The sequence below is a fragment of the Mytilus californianus genome, unplaced genomic scaffold, assembly GCF_021869535.1.
Source record: "Mytilus californianus isolate M0D057914Y unplaced genomic scaffold, xbMytCali1.0.p SCAF_8, whole genome shotgun sequence".
Taxonomy (NCBI): Eukaryota; Metazoa; Mollusca; class Bivalvia; order Mytilida; family Mytilidae; genus Mytilus; species Mytilus californianus.
Window position 1 is genome coordinate 36039804 of NW_026262734.1, and position 23165 is coordinate 36062968.

The 23165-nt window shown below is 31.0% G+C and overlaps 1 long non-coding RNA gene across 1 annotated transcript; it reads left to right on the top strand.

The window, feature by feature from the left end:
• Nucleotides 1-7: 7 nt before the first annotated feature.
• On the top strand, nt 8-3686 carry LOC127712349 (uncharacterized). Its single transcript, XR_007987049.1, has 3 exons — nt 8-1169; nt 1499-1575; nt 3057-3686. It is a non-coding gene; the product is annotated as an uncharacterized LOC127712349 (long non-coding RNA).
• The last annotated feature ends 19479 nt before the right edge of the window (nt 3687-23165 follow it).

The following is a 23165-nucleotide window of genomic DNA, read 5'->3' on the forward strand; positions in this document are numbered from 1 at the left end:
GAATAGAAAAGACTGATGTAAATACCTTTTTATAATAAAAAAAGGCAAAATACACATTTAAGACAATTCTGTTTCTTAAAAAATCACTAAGGAGCCAAAGGTAAGGTGTTGCTTTATTCTCTTAATCTGTAAATGAGTATTAGAAAAAGGTAATAGTTCACTAGAGGTTTCATTCCATATCAACTGTCATACACTGACAGCCTGCTTCTGAAATTCGTTTTCTGAAAAAGGCAAGAAGCTTTACGTATATTTCTGATTTTTCATTCAAACTCATTAATTGGTTTTACCAGGGTAAGTCTTTTCCCCACATACTAGACAATGCAAACTAGGGGTAAAAGCAAGGCAAAAGATGCCAAAGGACATCCAAACTCACTAGTCGAAAATAAACTCGCAAAAATAGGAAAAAGACCAAAAAGACAAACAACAGCACATAAGACACTTCATAGAAAACTGAAGACTGAGCAACACGAACCACACCAAAAACAGGGGGTAATTGCCGTTGCTCCGGAATGGTTTATACTGTGTTAGAAATAGACAAAATATAGAACCATATGTTAAAATGCTTCTGGTGTAATCGCTGGGGAATCATATTTGCATGTTTAGAAATTGAGTTTCGATCGGATTTTAAAATTAGAATTCAAAATGTTGACACCTTACCATCAATTCATCAGCATCAACAGGATGATTGATAACTTTGTCAAATACTATTCAGACTAAAATTTATTAACTAGAGAAATAAACGGGTTTTTTGTGTAGTAGTAGTATTAAGGCTTGTAAAGGCTTAATTTTTGGCATATAGATTTGAAAATGTATGTTATTCGAAAAATGTTGTTGATTAAAGATGTCATCTTTGTAAACAAAAAATGTTTACCACAATCATTAATTGCGTTAATTGTATCTCATTATTTCATATTTAAAAAAAAAAGAAAAAAAAGAAAAACACGAGGTTTGCTTCTTTCTTTGGAAATTTTTTAGTATATCTACATGTATACTTAGTGCGATTAATGTATTTTGTGACAAACTCGTCATTTTTTATATGAGGTAATCAAGGTGTAGTTTACATATATACAAATCCATGTAATGAATGCAATTGAAAAATAAAATTGTTACAAGTTTTTTAGTGTTACATTTTCAGAGGCAAAAAATATGAAAAAGAAAACAGAAGAAAGGTATGTTAAATAAGTAACCTATTAGAACTTTTGTTATTTATCAACATTTTGTTGTGAAATAGAAATACAAAATGCACATGCAAGACTTGCCAAAATGTCTTTGTAATTGATTTCCGTTTGAATCGTGCAACTTAAGAACATCATACTGTCGTGCTGCGTTTTAGTTTATTAAGAATGAATCTTACAATACGGAAAACAATAATGATGTGTCAGTTTCCCTCGACATATGAGTTTTGAATGTGCACTTGGTTTCTTTCGTCTCTTGTTTTTAAATACGTTAGCACTTATCTAAAAACAAACATGAAACATAGATGTAAATTTATTTACAGCTCTTATGAAGACATTGGAGATGTTAAAAGCATCAAAACTGATAACATTTACCAAAATTGGACACCAACAGACAATGGTAAGATAATGCAATATCAAATGGTGTTGCATTAATATTATATTTAAAATAATTTCTTCTTGTATCATTTCGTAATCTATACTTTAATATTGAAGATGGACCCTTCAAATCTATGAAATGCTATAAGACCTTTTTTTTTAACAAGTCTGACCTAAAGCAAGAAGGAATAAAATGCCATAAAACCTTTGAAAAAGGATTCTTTTTAGAAAAATATCCATCAGATATGCACGAAATTAAAAGTGCAATACTTAGGAGGGCACAAAACCAAAAGAGCGAATACAAAACATTAACAGCTGTGTCAAGTCAACTTTTCCTAATACGGTTGCAACCTTAGCGTTAGTACACTAACATAAGTTTAAGAACAGGATATTTCAAGTATAAGATGCAAAATTCATTTCCTTTATACATACTAAGGCAGAGGCTACTTGGTGGAATGTACAGTCACGAAACAGCGTTACCGACCTATTTGTAACCAAAAAACGTGTTATAAGATTTTCATGCACAGAACATGATTGTCATTAAAATCCATTAGGTAAACAAGAGACCATCAGATTGGAAATCCGTAAACGAGAACATAAAACATCAAGTCCACCGCCATCTTAGATTAACTATGACTGAGATGGTTACAACATACAATGTATACTTAAATACTATTACAGAACTAAATGAACTAAACATTAAGGACAAAATGCTTCACTTGAATCATGTCAAATTCATACAAAGAAAACATAATTTAGTCAGAGTAAAACAAATGAATGAACAAGTAATAACGATCAAAATTTATCGTAGAACAACTGTCAAATCCCTTATGATACTTATAAATGTTTCATTGAATTGTTATGAATAAAGGATCATAAGGTATACATCAATGACAGAGCGACCCTATTTTCAATCTTTTCGACCCCACACTATACTACACTTACAGTTCCGGAAACTAAAATACAACAGCCCTCAAACACTGAAAACATATAGTACATGTTATACATAACCATTCTAAAAGTAATATTTATTTCCAAGTTAACGTCGTGGGGCAAAGGTTGTCATATTCCTGATTACACATAAGAAAACAGTTTTTTTTAGAAACCTTTTTGTAAACAATATTTTTCATAGAATCAAATCTTACCACAGTTAAAAATAGAAAAGATTCGAGTTTTCAGAGAATAGTTCAGGATAACTTTTTCCAAACAATATAGTCCTGTGCGTATTTTCCAAATACACATATTTCTAATATTGATACACGAGGTCCTATTTTGCCTCAGATGTATATATTTCTGGAATGAGGGAAATCAGTTGATAATGAACAATTTAATAATGAAAAATCTGACTTCTGTTCATTTTATTACAAAAGAGTGTTTGGTAAATATCAATTTCTCTATATTAAACAGTAACTGTTACATCAAAAATAAGAAATCCTTGGTTTTTATTTTGCTACTACCTAGGGCTATATATAGTATTGAATACATTGACTTTTCTTGTTTCAGAATCACAAAGGCATTACCAAGAAAAGATAATATATGAAAACTTGCATCCTTAACCTTGTAACTTAAATTTATTTCATTTTCTTGTTCATTGACTTCTTTTTATCTATTTGTATGCAGTTCTATACAACTTGCATATATTCAAAAGAGGGTAAAATTGCCTTGAAAGAAAGGTAAAACATGGCATAATATGGGATACTCGATACTAGAAACAGGAAGAAGCTTTCAAAAAAAGAGTAAATCAAATAAAGTTTGTTTTACGGCAACTATGAAGATACTGAAATTAACTGGATGAACCATATACTATGAATAAAAATTCAAATGTTCGCAAAAACCTAGGGCTGGTAGAGTAACTTGACTATATGAATTTTATAAATACATAATTATGTACATAATCTTTCAATTCAGGACCTAGTGATGTTGCTTATCTATGTTATTAATATACAAATTTCAACATACATTTTTGTGTTGAAATTATGCACACATGATTTAATTTGAAGTGTAAATATGTGTTAGAATATAAATCTATGTATGAAACATTGAAGGCTGCTTCTTTTAACAAACTAATCAGTTTTACAATATAAGATATGCAGTCATAGGTTTAGTTATAGTATTAAAAGTATTTAAAGTTTATACATGACCTATCTGATAGTAATAACTGATTCATCGTTTTTAAATTTAGGTTAAAATTTCAATTTTAAATTTTGAATTTGAACTTTATAGGAATATAAACGACAGAATCATAACGGGTATATATGATCCATTATTTAACTTGCAACAAAAAAGCCTGCTTTTCATATCATAATTTCTTTAATAAATGATTGTTCTTTAAAAGGCTGCTATTGAACCAAGGGTTCCAAGTAGTATAGTTTATCCATTAGAAAGTTATACGGACGCCCTCATCTGTTGGTTGACCGTTATGGAATATATGTAACGACAATCCCGACCTCATTTCCAGGATTGTGATATTACTGTACAAGACTCATCACCGTATGTGTACTTACCATGAGCAATGCAACGGGTGTCAATAGTTGAGCAGGTTATGTTTACCTTTCCTGAGCACCAGTGATCACTCTTAGTTTTAGCAGAATTTTTGATGCTCAGTTTTTAGTTTTCTATGTACTGTTTTTAAACTTGTTTTCCTTTTCGTCGTTTTCGTATTTATTGCCATTGCGTTGTCAATTTCTCTTGATCAATGAGATTTGAATGTTCCATTGAAAAAGCATTATTAAATATTCCTTGAGTTAAAAAAGGTAAAGTTCTAACAGATTATCTGAAACATCACATGATGGCTATTTGCGTAGTTTAAGATTAAATATCTTTATTTTGAAGCTTTTTGTTATTTTAATAATGAAATAATTAAATACTTTAAAAGTCATCAGATCACATCCCACTTGAAATATCAATGTATTAGAATAACTATTTATTAAAAATGAAGAAAAAAAAATACAACGCAAGATATGAAAACACAATTATGTCATAAAAACTAACCTTGGACACATCGAATACATTTATAATGTACAGGAGACACCGTACATGCAAGCAATCAATTTTATCACTAAAATACAATCAGCTGATCCTTAACAAGATTTGCTCCAAAATATTTTGTCATTTGCATTTATATTTGTTTCACCTGCGCCACTAAAAACAAATTTTATTGGCGCCAAATAACGATAAATAATTGCAATACAAACACTTTTTAAGTAATTTATTGACGTAAATGAATATTAATTTCGTCTTTGGTATATTTATTTTTCTACTTGGAAGTGGAAGTGGGATTTGAATAAGATAAGACTAAGACTTTTTGTGTACAAGAGAAATGCAAACATATCATTGACGTTACATGTAATTAAATATTTACATTTCCGCAAAGCTTTTATGTACTGTGATTGTATACAGGTAACTATGCCTCCAACGTACAATGTACAATTATTTAACTTCTGATACGTTTCAAGAACACAGATCATTTTGGTCGATAATATTATCTATAAAATATTATCTATATGTCAGCTTGATTTGTTTAGGTTCGCGAATGATTAATCCTGTCTCAGGTACATGTAACTTAAACTTTAACTCATTAAACACTACGTACCACCACTTGTTCTCAGATTAACCTCTGTAGCGGTTATTTATAATGAAAAAAGAATAACAAACAAACTGAACTACACGGAAAATTAAAAAGGGGATGTGCATAAAAACTGACAAAATCAAACGCTATCAATCAACAGAACAAGTGAAAAAAAACCAGCTGCCATATTCCTGACTTGGTACAGGCATTTCCAAAGAAAATGGTGGATTTTACCTGGTTTTATAGCTAACTAAACCTCCCACTTGTATGACAGTTGTTTATAGTTCCGTTATATTGACAAAATTGGGTGAGAAACCCAAACAGACATAATTGGTTAATGTGAAAATAATTGGGATCCAGCAGCCAAAACTGTATAAACATACATCACAGATATACAATATAACTAACTAAAACAACCAAACAAACAAATAAATCTAACTAAGAGGCCAACAAAAAAGGTGTAGATAGTAAAAAAATTTAAATGACGTCAACAAAAAATGTTTTTGTCGTTGACAGTACATACCGTATATGGTATACACTTAAGGTTAAAATTAAGTAAATATCAATACAAGGGTTAACAAAATAGAAACAACATCGTCAAAAGCACAAAGACAAATAATCAGGTAACTTAATTAAAAGTAAAAAATTTGATCTTACATGTATATTTTAGAATGGCACTAAAGAAATATTTATTTTGTGTCCAAATGAAAACTTTTATTTCCTTAAAATTGGCATAACTGCAATAAGCTCCCAGATACTCTTGACTTGTGATTTGATTTTTATTAATCAAACCGCATGTGGTCTAATAATTGACATAGAGGTTCATCAGGGTGTTTTTGTTCTTTCTGGTCACTATTTATCTGACGGAGTATTTCAAAGAATGTACGGTTCCTGTCACTTAACAACATATGTCCTCTCTTGAGTTGAAATTGACATATTCTACACAAGTTGGTAAAAGGAGGCTACATTCAAGAAGTCCAGACACATTGTAAACATTTCTAAATCTCAATCAGAAATAAGATAACTACTATTCTGTTAATGAGATTGCACAATTTTCTATAATTAGTTTCCTCAATGAAAATCACTTTTATGAGTGTTTTATGAGTGAAAGCACGTATGAGTTTGAATGTCCCTCGTGTATCTTTCGCCTCTCTTTTACCTGAAAATAACCCCTGATTATTTTTTTTGTGACCAAAAAAAGGAACGAATGTTGGACAAGTAATACTAAGTAAACTTATTTGGTGAATTTCTTTAACTTTAAAATTTATATTTATCAATTTGGCAAACACAATATCTTGATTTAATGGGGATAAAAAATATTGTTCAGAAATAAGACTATCAAAGGAAATTGCTAATTGTCTTGATTCATGGTGCGAAATTGTATATCCTTTGTATGATTAAAACTTGATTTCATTGAACTATGATAAATTTCCTGGACTTTGAAATTAATTTGTCTCTTAAAATAAAATCATTTCAAGATGTGTTCATGCTATGTTAAGACCATTGTAAACTTATTGTGACTTCATCACCAGTCAATTTCGTAGTGAAATATATTGGACAATTATAACGAGTTGTTAAACTTATTTCTCTTATGGTCAACACTCTCATTGTGTTAAATATTAAATTAAGCGAATCGTTGATTTAGTCTTTTGCACATACCAGTATGTTGTCATATGTCCTGTTCCGGCGTCAAACTTAAACATCAGACATTTCAAAACTTTTTGAACGCTTCAGAATGCAATAAAATTTTACAAAAAGAAGATTTCCAGGTGAAAAGTGTGAGTATTTTGTATATTATTGAAGAAATCACATATGTCCGTTGCCATGGACGCAATGTACATCGTCTTAACCTTTGAAAGTCGTCACTGACCTACCAAATAGCCAATGGAAATGTCGTTATATCGTCTCATGGTGCTAGATAAGCCAATCAAATTAACTTCCGTGCAGTGTGATACGAGAAATATCTCTTCGTGCAAGAAAAAGATAACAGGCCACAACCATAAGAGAAAATAAAATATGAGGAACCGATTCAATAAGTTAATTTGATTTTTTTCAATAAATGAAAACTTAGGTATAGTTTCCATAAAAACTAAGCTATGTTTCTAACACCAATCATGCTATAAGCTTATACTCAAACGATTGATTGACCGATATATTTTGGTTTGATTAATGCCCAGCGGCAAAAATTTCATACAAATTCAGGACGAGAACAAATTAACAATTCATTAAATAAGAAGGTTGTACAAAAGGGTCGAAGTTAATGAAGGGCGGAAAATTTTGAACTGTCATTAGAAAAGGTATGTTTTATAGAAGAGGACAGTATCTAAATATCATATTTTCAAAAAACGCGTTTCGAGTGCATTGAAATCAGTACATTTGTCCTGAATGTAGTTTACATCAGCGTCAATTTCAAAAAGTATTTCAATTTTAAATACTAAAGTTTATAGTATTACACGTTCTTGTGTGTACTTAGAAGATCTAACAATAGTGTAGTTGTTTTTTTTTTAAATATGACCAACTGAAAAATTGCCTCATGATAAAAGTATTTCTATATGTTACATCTGATAATTTTTAACACAATTTTGTTTAAATAAACAACACACCTGTGTGCTATCAAGATTAAGGGCATTTAATTCAATACACAATTACATAATAAGTGTCACCTATATGTTAAGGCCTGACTACCATGTGCATATTAGAAACACATCATCAAGAAATAAAATTAAATAGTACACATTGAACAAGAAATGTGTACGCTTATGCCTAGCGTGTATTATTTTATATAATTTTATTTAAGATAAGGTATGAAAAGTATAAACCGTTTAGATAAATCAATTCAAATTTTATCAGGAAGTTTAACAGTGCACACATTGGTTTATAATGGCAGTTTTCTGGTGTATGATCACACATTTATTATCCATTGCTGCATACACGTCAGGTATCGTTGATTTATTTTATATGTATAATATCTTGACAAATAGTAAGCAGCACAAAGCTGCTGGCTTCAGGGAATTTGATGAACGGTAAAATAAAATAAAAATATATATAAAAGGGTAGCATTGTCTTCAGTTTCTATGGTTGATATGCCAAAACATGTATTTTTTCTCCATTAAAATGTATTCTTTCTTAACCTTCCAATGTTAGTTTTGATTAACCGTCTAGTTGTAACACTTTTAAATAAACAATGACAAAAATCTTGAATGGGACACAGGATAGGAAAAAAACTAAAATAATAGCATCTTCAAAATTTGATTTTTACTTAAATCATATCAAGTGTATTATATACCTTTGACAGGCTTTTCTTTTTTTTCTGTACTTGCAAAATTGCCTAAATACTTGTCTTCCGGTGTATTTTAACTTATTTGGAACTTATGAAAACATTGTACTTTGTTACATAATTTATGAGTTTGATGGATTTTTATTCCAATAAAGAATCGGAATTAAACGGGTTAAGATAGCCCTCCTCTGCGGAACAATTTGTTTTTGTACGCAGATATTCTAAATTCTTTTTAAAACAAATATGAAAATATACCTTTTAGTTTAATTGTCATATAAATTGATTATTTCAGTACAATTATACTTATTTCAGTGAATATTTTGTATATATCCCTTCAAACTTCAAAGGTTACACAGGAAAATTTCACTCACATGAATTTCAAATTCATGTGAATCTCACGTGAAATTCACGTGCCCCAAACGAGCTTATACGTGAAACTCATGTGAAGTCAGTTCATGCATGCGAGATTCACGTGAATCTCATGTGAAACTCACGTGATTTTCACCTGAAAATCACACGAATTTTTTCACGTGAAATTCACGTGAATTTAAAAAATAAAGTTATTCAAATAATTTTTAGATTTTCAAATTTAATTAAAACCATGAAAAATACTAATTTTGTTTTTGAAAAAGTTCATGTGAAAATCTTGTAAGATTCATGTGAATCTCAATTCACGTGAAATTCACATGAAAACTGTCATGTGATTTTCATGTACAAACTCGCTAGTGGTGAATTTCACGTGAGATTCATGTGAAATTCACGTGAGCAAAATTTGCCTGTGTATTATAGAAACAAGATGGTCTGCTTCATTTTGATTTCTTTCCTTATAAATGTTCATTAATCGATGGTTAAATAATAAATAAATGTCACTTTTGTGACTGATTATTTGCTTTTTATTCCTATAAAAATAAGAAGATGTGGTATGATTGCCAATGAGACAACTCTCCACAAGAACCCAAATGACACAGAAATAAACAACTATAGGTCACCGTACGGCCTTCATCAATGAGCAAAGCCCATACCGCAAATTCAGCTATAAAAGGCCCCGAAATAACAAATGTAATTCAATTCAAACGATAAAACTAAAGACCTCATTTATGTACAAAATAATGAACGAAAAACAAATATGTTACACTGTTTTCATTTTTTGTCTTCAATTTTTTTCACATGTGTGTTCATCTAATATAAAGGGGGGGGGGGGGGGAGGGTGTTGTTAAGTCTTTTTTTAAATAATTAAATGTAATTGTAGCTTTAATAACTTAATAACTGAAGAATTTTAAATCGGTTGCCATAGAAACAATGTACTGGAATCTGCAATCAAAATAATAATGTCATTGACTTAAACTTTTTTCTATCTTTCGTAAGGAAAACTACATCAATGCTAAGAAAGTGAATAACAAGATATATAATAAACTATCAAGGAACTGTGTATTATTCAATATGCTTTCTTATATTAATCTAATCTATTATCTTATTGGTGAATACATTTTGTACATGTATCCTCCAAAGTGATTAAATCAAAGATCTGTAAAAATCAAACAGCACAATCAATAATATTAGGGCATGTAGGTGAAAAGGATGTAAGAAAACTTTCAACAACACATACTTCTTGTTTATGTAGTTCTAAGACAGTCAAAGATAAAAACAAACAAACTAGTAATAAAAAGGGGATGAGACGCTATTGGGGTCCTAATGGGCAGGTATATCTTGTTTGATTTACATGTACCTGTACAAGTCCAAACATATGCTCATATTTTCTCTTACAATATGAAACAAATAGATTTAGTCCAAAAAAAATGGTGTTCATTATGCAATCTGATTCGGGAAAGTTATAATTTTTCGGTACTTTATTTTCTAAATAGTATCTAGCAATGGTGATATAATTTAAACCATTTTGTATAATCGAAAACATAATTTAATGATTCAGCAGAAGGATTTACGCAATAAAATCTAAAAGATAATTTGTGTGAGTTAAAAACGCGATTCTAAACGGGATTTTAACCTTAATTATTAATTTTACGTAAACAAATCTAATTGTTTTGTATATATTAATGTAAAATTCAAATTTCCTCAAGTCATGAAGAAATGAAACTTTATTTTTCCGCTTTATATAATTGGACATTCAATAACAGGTGCCCTGATAACATTACGTGACTTTACATCGACGTTTTCTCATAATGACGTTTACCGCCATAAGCCTGGAAATGTCATGGCGGGTCACATATTGGTGTATAATGACAGTTTATTGGATTATGAAAACATATTTACTTTTCATTTGAGCATATACGTCAGGTATCATTAAGTTATTTTATCTTTATTTAGTTTTATCAAATTATTAGAAAGACAAGCGCGTGTTTGAGGGAGTATGGCGGATAAAAACACCAAAAACGTTAAACAGATATAAAATGATAGCACTTGTCTTCAATTTTTAATTTCATATGGTAAAACGTATATTGTTTTCAACAAACAAATATATTTCTGGATCTTTCAAGGAATAGTCAAGTTTTGACTCAATCCTAACATAATCCCCCCAAAGATAAATAAACAAAGAATATGATTGTGAAATTAAATTGCTGATCATACCATTCTACATCATGATTACATTGATATTACATTTGAAAAATATTTTGAAAACACCTATATACCTCACCACTGTATTATTTCCATGATATTATTTGTTTACCTATAAATTGGATATTTTCGATCACATACAAGTACGTTTGGTTTAGGCGTTTTTCCTTTCAATGAATATGTGAAAATATAGATAGGATAATTGATTTGATCACGACAACATTAGCATATTACATTTGGTTTTAAAGAGATTTTCAAGCACTGACCGGTATATTATTATGACAAATTGCTTGACACGTGCATAAAATTCAAATGAAACGTTAATAACTAAACTGAACTTAATTTATTAAATAAGCAAATTACGATATGTTTTATATTTTGCCAGGGAGGATTTTGCATCTGATACATTTGCTATCCGTATAAGTACTTTAATAAAAATACAGACAATGTTAATAGTTTTATTAGTTGATCAGACAGAATATTTTTGTCAATTCGAGCACTAAAAACATATTTGTCCATTACATTTTTAAATTGTTGTGCTTTGCCCAGTGATGGTCATCAAACAATGTAGCTAAACAGGAGTTTTAAATAGAGAAGAACATAAATGGCGTTTAGTCTTAAGGTAGATGGGGGGTCTAAATTAAAATCCATAGAATTTTTTAATAATTTGTCAAAATGTAGATTATATCATGCTTTTTTTCAAAAATATAATAAAAAGTGTGGCTTTTTTTTCACATTACAAGTTGTGCAAAATTGTCGGAATTTTGTATAGATTATGCATGGAAAACCCAATTTGTGTGATAAAAAAAAAACTACACCATAGAATTTTAAGATAAGATATGAGAAGATCGCTCTAATAATATGCTTTCAGATAAGAAAAAGAAAAAAATGGGGTCACCTGACTCGTTTTCTTGCTACATAATAAAATAGGGAAATTCATATCACATTCTATTATAAAAGTTACTTTATCTGAGTTATCTCCCCTTATGTGGCAAAGTTGAAAAAAATTAATCAAACAAAAATATTCTTTTTTTTTTGTAAAATACAGCCATAAAATATGATGAACACATAATTTTCTATATTTACATGAAAAGTCTTACACATGAATTACATACTACTCTCGAAATTTGCACATATCATTAATGATCTAGACCCATTGTTATCTGCTATTTCAAAATCCAAGATGGAGGAAGACACCCGAGCCACCTTAATTTCTTTGTTGCAGTTATTCAATGAACTAAAATGCTCATCTTAAATGTGTTCTATTATCACAAAAAAGTATGAAAAAACTATGTATTTTATACTTTTATTTTGTATGAGCAACGCATATATCCTATAGCGTTATTATAAGTCTGGCCAAACCTTATTTAAATTGCCAGTTAACATCAAATATGTGTGACATTAAATAACTGCACTTAACTGAAAAGGATGAAAATGTAAAACTCTATCTGTTTAGCCAGTATGAAATTCATACAATAAAATCTTACTTTACAATTTCAGCAACCAAATATAAAAGCGCTAATCAAACTGCCTGTATATTTTACAACAACACATAGCTTTGCGGGCCTTTTCATGAGATATTATCATATCAATCTTTTTTAGTATGATGAATGGTCAAACAATTAAACATGTTTTCAGATAAAATTGAGTAATCGGTTGAAAATTATTTTTGACGTCTAATTTTCAGCATTCCAGTTGACTACCTCCTCTGACAGAGCAACTACTGGAATGGACTTTAACTTCACATGTATAGCATGTGATATATTTGTTGTTATTATTACTAGAAATAACATAAATGAATGTGTCATTTATGACAATCCAGATCATAATGATTGTCGATATCTTGGGGAGTGTAATTCAAATTATACATATGTTTGTAACTCTGAAAGCTACACTTGGACTATACCTGGATCATTTGATATAAACACCTTTCATGAAAGTAACTGGTCATGTTCAAATTATCTCGGAGTAGACATCTCAAATGAAGTTATGTTATATGTTAATGGTAAGTGGTATACACGTAGATGAAACATTTATATAATAAAAACTGAAATAAACAGAAAAAAACCCGCATATGATGAACTGATAACTACATTCAATATAAATACGTGTGTACATGAATATGATATAGATATAACACACATTTCTTTAATTTATCTTATGTACTCTTTATTAAGAAAAAATCGAACCAACAACAGTTTTTGTTTGCAATTACAACTAAATGTTCATTTTTCATTTGTCTAGAAATGGTAGTGGAAGAAAAGGAAGGAGAGAGCAACCCACGAGGAGTTGGTACACTCCCTTAAGCAAAACATACACTTATCTTATGTCCTCATTTTTTCGAAATTTTGTTATCGACATTGCACTGATAATGTTATTATCTGAACAATTTTTACCTAGATCATGTTCTTTGAGTAAATTTAAGATCATGTATATTTACTAAAATTTGCACAAAATCATTTGTCAAATGTGGGTTTATTTCTCCTCTTCTGTTAGATATACGTATAGACTATCGGGTTTTCTACACATTGATATCTTAAGAATCAGTCGCGAGCCACATAGTACAACCTGTTTGGCGAAGGAGCTCAGCGAACGAGGAAAAAACTTCACAATGTGTCGAGCGACTGATATTTTACCATATGTATGTGTAGTGACTCCGATAATCTTGTTCGGCGTGTTTTTTCTCATCTTTTCCTCTTCCTTACACAGTTTTACGCTTGACGAAAGAAAGCTTTATAACATCTCCTCTCATATGGAGAACTCGCTGATAATTTCTCCTTAGACATTATGAAATTGTTGTTAAGTTCTACTCACGTCTCATAGCCGTGATACGAGAAATACGGAGCGACTGAAACGGATGATATATGTGAAATGATGGACGATAAAAAAAGGAATTTCAATCTCAAAATCAGCATATCGATAATAAACCTTATAGGTACAAATTGCAGAAATACGGGGATTATGGTAATGTTTAAATAAAAAAGAAGAAACAAATTGGAAAGTGAAAAACACATGGTCTCCACCAATGCGAACCAAATACCGTATAGTTATAAATACATGCCTGTTGTATTGCTTACATATAAATGTATGATTTCTTTTTGCAAACGTCACTGTTGGTGATGTCTAAGGGTTAAATAAGAGTCAATTACCAATCCGCTATTGCGTGATACCTATTCACTTGATGCAGCGTATCAACATATTTTATAAGAGTAACACGACGCGTGTCATATGTGGAGTAAGATATGCCTACATTCTCACAGCATCTGAGATCATATCCAGTTTTTGGTGGGGTTCGTATTGCTAAATCTTTAGTTTTCTATGTTGTGGTTTGTATAAAAGAGTATAACAAAAATACCGAATTCAATGCAATTTCAAAAAGCGGAAGTCCATACAAACAGACAAAATGGATGGTATTTTTGTTCGAGCATATTGTTTTTCTTTAATTGTTTAACATTTCTTACCGATATAACATGTTACTTTTATTATTCTTCCCTTAGTTTATTTATTTTGTATTTACATTGTGTCATAGGTCAAATTTATTTGTTCAGTGTATGTTCAATGGTGTTAATATGTCCTTTGATTGAGTTAAGCTATTTCAGTTGATATTTTAGAGTGTGTTTTTCTATGTTGTGATGTTACACTATTGTTTCAGAAAAAGGGTGAAGGTATGGTACCATTAAAACGTTTAAACCCGCTGCATATTTTTGCACCTGTCCTAAGTCAGGAATCTGATGTTCAGTAGTTGTCGTTTGTTGATGTGGTCCATAAGTGTTTCTCGTTTCTCGTTTTTTATATAGATTAGACCGTTGGTTTTCCCGTTTGAATGGTTTTACACTAGTAATTTTTTGGGGCCCTTTATAGCTTACTGTTCGGTGTGAGCCAAGGCTCCGTGTTGAAGACCGTACTGTGACCTATAATGGTTTACCTTTATAAATTTTGACTTGGATGGAGAGTTGTCTCATTGCCACTCATACCACATCTTCTTATATCTAAAATCTAATGGTATCAATCAACAGAACAGTGAAAAACAATTGCCATATTCCTGACTTGGTACAGGCAATTTCCGAAGAAAATACTGTTATTTGTCTTTTGATAGTTTTCTTTTCTCGCCATGGCATTGTCAGTTTGCCTCTCTGAATATCATAACTGAGAGTAATTCAAATGGAATTAATTGATTTGTGTTTATTGGAATCATATCTTGAAAAAATGTATTCTAAGTTACCTTTAGTTGGTGTTTAATTAACATTGTTGCGTACTCTCCAACCGATTTGGTATAGTTTACTAATTCAAATATTGATTTAGCCTATTCAAATATTAATTTTGATCAAACTATCGGCCTAATTTTGTGGTAGGAATGCAACTTGAAATTTTATTTTATTAATTGCTTGCCTTGAAAAGCTTACATAATTTGAATCGTAAAATAAATATATATAAATAAAAAGTTCAATATAAGCAATACTAAACAATACCGATTGTTGGAATTCGCTGAAGCACACAAAAAGGATGTTGTTTTGAAGTTTGGCTGCTTCTGTAGAATTATCATTAAAAATGGGAAATCACATCCTGATTTTTACATTGATATTGTTTAAAAAGCTCGTAAATTTAGATACACTAAATGCAAACTCAATGAAGTTATATAACTATTATTTGACAGAAATCGCAATTTAACACCGTAGCTACATCTTTGAATATTGTTTTAATCGGTACTAACATTGATTTTGTTTTTGACAAATTAAAACATACATAAATACGTATTGCTATACATTTATGAAAACTTATGGTCCTATATCCTGTCTATATTATTTATATGTTGGCTATCGATATCATAATTTTTTATTTTATCAGTACACAAGGTTATGACTTTCTCAGACTGTGTACGCCGTCTTTAGAGTAAATCAGTTGGATGCGTACTGATTGATACTTTAATCTTTTATTTGCTTTGAACTAGCTTTCAGTAACTGCCGTTACTCTTAGATCGGTAGTTTGCTTCTTTTGACTTTAAGTTAGTAGTTTTAATTTGTTTATAGCCAATTCGATGTGTCAAGCTATTTCCACCGATTTTACATTTTAAATCATATGATGTTCTATTACACCTTCGTTCAGGTTATGGTGAGGGTTGTTCGATTACTGTCTATCATATTTGTTTTTCGTTTATTGTTTTGTCATAAATCAGGCCGTTGGTTATATTGTTTGACTTGTTTCTCATTTTGGCATGTCGGTGCATTTTATAGCTGTTTATACGGTATGATTTTTGTTTATTGTTGAATGTCGTATGGTGACCTTTAGTTGTACTTTCATTATACACATTCCTGTACTTTGGGCATCAACAACATGAAAACACAGGATTTATACATTTTTGTTTCAAAATGATACTGATGGACAATCGAAACTATCTAAGATTTGTTACCAAATCATAACTTTTCAATAGGTTTGATAAATGACATTGTAAAAACTACATGTGTTCACTTTTGTCTACTGTTGAAAAACACAGAAAAGAAAATAAACAAAATACAAAAGATAACACAATATTAGTTTATACACAGCGATGTTAAGCTCTCAGACGGACAGTAAAGTAAGATAAAGGTCTCCTGTGGTCACGTGTATATGTCCTATACATCTTTAGCTTTCAAATGTTTTGGGTTGGTGTTCTTGATGAATGTAAATCCAGAAAAGTTCTTCGGACGCACGAAATAAATAACGTGTTATTTGCATTAACTAGCAGAGGGTCAATACCACTGCTACTGAACTGTTAGTTCCCTATGATATTATCAACTCAGTAGTCGGCGCCTCGGTACTGACATTATTTTGAACAAATTTATCGTAAAGGACAAGGTTCATCTAAGGCCAAATATGGCCTTGAATTTCGTATTATCATAAAATTTCAAAATGGCCATGATTTGGTTCTTAAATGGATCTATTTCAAAAGCTTTACCTCTTTGTTAAAATAAATCTCTCCATAAGAGTACATTCTTGACTTCAAAATCAGCACATTTTGGATATATTGTCCAAATACAATGATGTTATGAATTTTCCAGACCTAAAAGCTTGAGGAAACTCTTGGCAGGAACCTAGGATCCAAAATGGTCTGTAACCAAAAGTTGCAAATGATGATATTGCATCCCTAGACACAAAACAAATCGGGTTTATGGGTGGTGACCAAAATGAATTATGTTAAAAAATGTTAAGAATTATTGGAAATTTGATCAAAACTCACGTTACAACACAAATAATGCATACTTTAGGAGTCAATACTTCGTCATTTTTAAAGTAATGTGCCAAAATGAAGTTATTTTTGTATTAAGGTAGATAGGGTGTCTTCCTCCATCTTGGATTTTGTAATACCTGAAAACAATCGGTCTAGATCTTTAATATAATGTGCAAATTTTGAGAGTAGTAGGTAATTCATGTGTAAGAATTTTTATTTCAATATAGAAAATGACATGTTTTATCATATTTATGGTTGTATTTTACAAAAAACAGAAAACTTTTGTTTGATTCAATTTTTTCCAACTTTGCCACATAAGGGGAGGCAACTCAAATGTAAGGGCAGATAATTCAGATAAAGGTACTTTTACAAAAGAATGTGTTAGGAATTTATCTATTTTTTTATGTAGCAAGAAAACGGGTCCGGTGACCCCATTTTTTCTTTTTCTTATCTGAAAGCATACTATTAAAGCTATCTTCTCATATTTTATCTCAAAATTCTATGGTGTAGTTTTCGTTTTATGGCAGAAAATTGGGTTTTCCATGCATAATCTATACAAAATCTGTTAATTTTGAACAACCTGTAGCGTGAAAATAAGCCCCGTGACCCATTCTTTTTATCATTTTTTTTTAAGAAGCTTGATATAAACTACATTTTGGCAAATTATTAAAAAATTCTATGGATTATAATTTAGACACCCCATCTACCTTAATTGTAATATCACAACTATTTCTATGTGAAATTTGTAGTATTTTGGCCTGATTGAAAAAAACATCTAAATTTTAGGGCCAATTGTAACCCTTCGTGAACTTTACCGTTAATAGATTAGGCAAGTATTAAGAAAATCTATAAGAGCCGAAACAGTTGAAGAGCTATATGACCAAAAAGGATATACATTTGACCATTTTTAGGTTCCTATTTGGTCATATAGTTCCTCATATGAATAGGTCTTATACATCCTTGGCTTTGAAATGTTTGGGTTTGACCGTTTCTGATGAAGGAAAATAAAATAGAATAAAAAGCGCTTCGGAAGTATCGACACATTATGCTCTTTGCTTTGTAACATACATAGATCAATAACTTACAAAACAACTATAGTGAAGTCTTTAGAACCGGCTAATCTAAAGTTGATACAAATACAAATACATTATATTACATTGTATTACATTGATGGCAACTATATTCTGTAAATAATTGAGTCTCTTTTTCTCAGTGTTGCTATTTACCTTGATCTGTCTTTATAACCGATTAATGAGATTTGGACATTGATAAACCACTAATGCCTTAGTTTGATATGAATTTAATCATTATAAAAATATCATTTTGCATTACCATTTTAGTTCCTATTACCAAAGTTTTCATAAAGTCGCTTCCGAGTGGTGATGAAAGCCCGATAAAAATTGTGTTGGGCAACAGTCAACGATTCACATGTACATCTGATGGTGGCCGACCGGCCTCAAGAATACAATGGTATCTGTCTGACACCAATATAACACGCGACTCTAAAGTTCAGGCTGATATCTGTAATTCAGGATGTAATGGAAAAGTAATATCATCAAGTGCTCTGGAATATATCGGAGATATTGTCGACAATGGAAAGAAAATATATTGTACAGCTGTTAATATAGTAGGACATATTGTCAGATCTCACGACATAGATATCGTTATTTTGTGTAAGCATGCATAACTCCTAAAGTAACAAATGCTTCTGTACTGGTATGATTTTATTGTCTGTGAAATTCAAGTTCAACTAATTCTGCCAATCTTAGGCAGCCACTCTTTCCGGGAAATCTTATGTCAAACAGTTATTGATCGTCTATTAAGGGCTTCTTTGGATGTATGTTCTCAAACTATTCACATCTTTGCAATCCGATGTTATGGTTTCCAGAATGCAAACAAACTGTACACAAGGACATATATGGCACATTTAAAATGCTTTTCAAATTACAGGCGGCTCGCTACATTGATATATATTGGATTGTGGATCAAATGATATAAAATCTAGACTGAAATTAGCATACACTCCTTTGCCAATTACCAATACAATTTAATTTTTAATAATTTATTTGTCGATATCATTCGTTTTATCACTGTTTATAATTCTGGACTCTGAAAAAAGAACAATGTTACTGAATCAATAACATCTTTGAAAGATGGCTTATATTCTGTAAAAGCTCATGGTAGAAAACATGTATAATTTATCTTTGTATTTGCAAAGGTTGTTTCAAGCAGAATTCGTTTCACCAAAAGTTGTTAGAATTATCTGAAGTTTTTTTGGTCTATGGTTTGCATTTTACTATTTCATATGTTTTGGCTATCCTTTTTTTCACAAGCCTACATTTTTGTATTAAAAAATCATTAGATTCTTCCATTTCGTATGACATTTCCAAATAAAAAATTGTGTAGAACAAATTGAGTGTTATCTCGACTATATGACTGAGTACAGATTAAGTGATATTTTTTACCACTCTAAATCTTTTCGATTAATATAAGTTTTGATTGCATGCTAGTTTATTTCATTTTGGATTTTTCCCTTTCGAAATATTGCTTTAATACATTGTTTCCATTGAACGGATTTATCAATTACAATCTATATGATCTTTCCGCACTTAACAAATATATTTGTATTTGATTGTGTGAAAAACATATATGGATATTCAATGGTAGCTTGGCAATCATACCACATCTCCTTATTTTCATAGTGAATTAATTTGGAACACAGTATGTATAATAATCAATTGACATTGTTTTTTTATATTGTAGATGAGCCTATGATCTCAGATATTTCAGATCAAATCATTCAAGAAGGAAATACGTTAACTATCATCTCTAATATCGATGCTAGTCCAGACTCTATGTTTGTATGGTGGAGTCGTTCAAATGAACTAACTTTTAGACAAGATGGTGCAGTTCTAACCATTAGCAATATACAGAGAGAATACAGTGATTACTATACCTGTCATGCAATGAACACTTTAATACCATCAGGACAACCATCACAGAATAGAACTTCACTAGAAAGATTTCATGTTAGTGTACAGTGTAAGTGTTATTGTGAATGAAAAGAAAAGAGGATTATTAAAACAATTTAAATCATTTTAAGTACAAAATGATAAATACTATGTGAATGCTTACCTGCAAATGCTTATATACGTTTTCTTTGTATTAGAGACAACTTCAAGAAAGAAACTCAATTTTAATAACAATTTATCATACTTATAATTATTGGCGTTTAGTGTTAGCCCGGTGTTCTCATTTAGTTGATTCGATTTTTATATTGTAAGCTATTGTGTAAATTTCTGCAAAAATAATTTCGGCAAGTTCAAAGATGTTAATAACATTAACGGTACCAATTTAATTGTACCAGATGTTTAGTTGGACAATAAATGTCTCATCAGTGATGCCCAAGGCCTAATTATTTGAAAGTCAAAAACCTAATACAAACAATAAAGAGGTGATAAAATCATCAAGGAACAAAAGTGAAACCTAACCCGTACAAGGAATCAGAGCTGTGCATACGAATGAAGGAAATACAAATAGAAAAATGTCGGTACCAAAGTACTTGCTACTGGGCTTGTGATATACCCGGACACTAACCATCCTCCAGTAGAGGTATCGACACAGTGGTAATAGTACCATTATCAGTACCAATTTTATTGCACAAGCTTAAAATGTTCTTCGTTAAGCAATGATATAAGTTTGATACGAGAACTCTTAACCAATGACATCAATATATTTCTGTTATATTATTGATTTTATCGTGTACGAATACTACTTGACTAAATAATGATTTCATCTGTTATGAAGAAGATATATTTGCCGAAGGCCTTAAAACAACTTCAAATATTTACTTAAATTTAAACGTGGATCGATGACGTAGATTAAATATATTTAAAAGAAAGTAAAGAAAAGAAAAATGCATACCTTGTGCACATCTTTGATGGTTGGAGTGGATAGACTTGTAATTGCTAGACCGAAACCCGGTTAAAAATCTACAAAGATCTTTGCATGTCAACTTGAACATGTAAAAGTTGACTTGTTATAATTACTTAATATTTACATGGATTGTTATGTTATTACCCGGATTATTTTTTTTTCTCATCTTGATATCCTACTTTTGATAAAAAGATAAGTGGAGATGTTAAAAAAAGTACTTGGTCGTATAATGGTAACTCCCCCAATAAATAACTATTTCAGAGCTAGTTTTTGCGTGATTTCATATAAAATTTGGATCGAATTCTTTTCAATAATTAATTTCTTAGCTGCCAATACGTTGTACCGAATTTCATTGAAGAGAAAGGTTTTCAAACGGCATAGTTAGGGCATATAATGTAATGCTTACCTTAATGATATTTTTGCTTTAAATAATCAAGATTTGCCTTATCTAATTGCAGAAATATACCCATAGAATCTTACTTTAAATAAATCTAATACAGATACCAAAAATTGTTTTGTTCTAGATTTGGATATATCAGTTTCCAACAGAAAACTCCATACAAAATTTACGACTTATGAGACGTTTTCCCCCCAGATTGTTAATACCTTTTTGACGCTGTTCCATTAAAATCTTTCATAGCTACAACATTTTAGATACGATCCTCGTTAACTCATTGATCCCCTGAATAAATTTACACACCAGTTAAATCTTTAAATATGTTTTTTCAATTGGTACTTACTAACATTGATTCTATTTTTGAAAATATAAACATAATTTAATAAATCCTACTTTGTAAAGAATCACTCTGATTCATACAAAAAATTCTCTGAAACTGACATTATCAAGATGCTTGATTTCTTGATTGACAACATATTTGTTACGTTTGGCGACGTGTTTTTCAACAGACTGTCAGAATTCCAATGGGAACCAATTGTGCACCTCGTCTTGCCGACTTGTTTCTTTATTATTATGAGGCTGACTTCATACAGGAACTTCTTAGGGAGAAAAATAAGAAGTTAGCAATATCCTTCAACTCTACGTTCCGCTATATAGATGATGTTCTCTCACTAAATAATACAAAATTTGGTGACTATGTTGAACGAATCTATCCCATCGAACTAGAGATAAAGGATACTACAGACACAGTTAAGTCTGCCTCATATCTTGACTTACATCTAGAAATTGACAATGAGGGTCTGTTGAAAACAAAACTTTACGACAAAAAAGATGATTTCAGCTTCCCAATTGTGAACTTTCCATTTCTATGTAGCAACATTCCAGCAGCGCCTGCATACGGAGTATATATCTCCCAATTGATACGATATTCCCGGGCTTGTGTTTCCTATCATGATTTCCTTGATAGAGGATTGCTGCTCACAAGGAAGCTATTAAGCCAAGAGTTCCAAAAGAGGGACGAAAGATACCAGAGGGACAGTCAAACTCATAGATCGAAAACAAACTGACAACGTCATGGCCAAAAATAAAAAGACAATCAGACAAATAATAGTACAGATGACACAACATAGAAAACTAAAGACTAAGCAACACGAACCCCACCAAAAACTTGGGGTGATCTCAGGTGCTCCGGAAGGGTAAGCAGATCCTGCTCAACATGTGGCACCCGTCGAGTTGCTTATGTTATTACAAATCCGGTAAATAGTCTAATTCGGTAAGTCACATTCGTGAAAAGGGAAGGGTATTGTAGTTACGACATAAGGAACATATCCGATATCATCTGTGAAACGGTTATTCCATAATGGTCAACCAACTCGTGATGGCGTCCGTAAAATTTAAATGGTGAAGTTGAAATCATCCCTTCGTAAATTTTACGGACGCCATCACAAGTTGGTTGACCGTTATAGAATAACCGTTTCACAGATGATATCGGATATGTTCCTTATGTCGTAACTACAATACCGTTCCCTTTTCACGAATGTGACTTACCGAATTAAACTATTTACCGGAATTGTAATAACATAAGCAACACGACGGGTTCCACATGTGGAGCAGGATCTGCTTACCCTTCCGGAGCACCTGAGATCACCCCCAGTTTT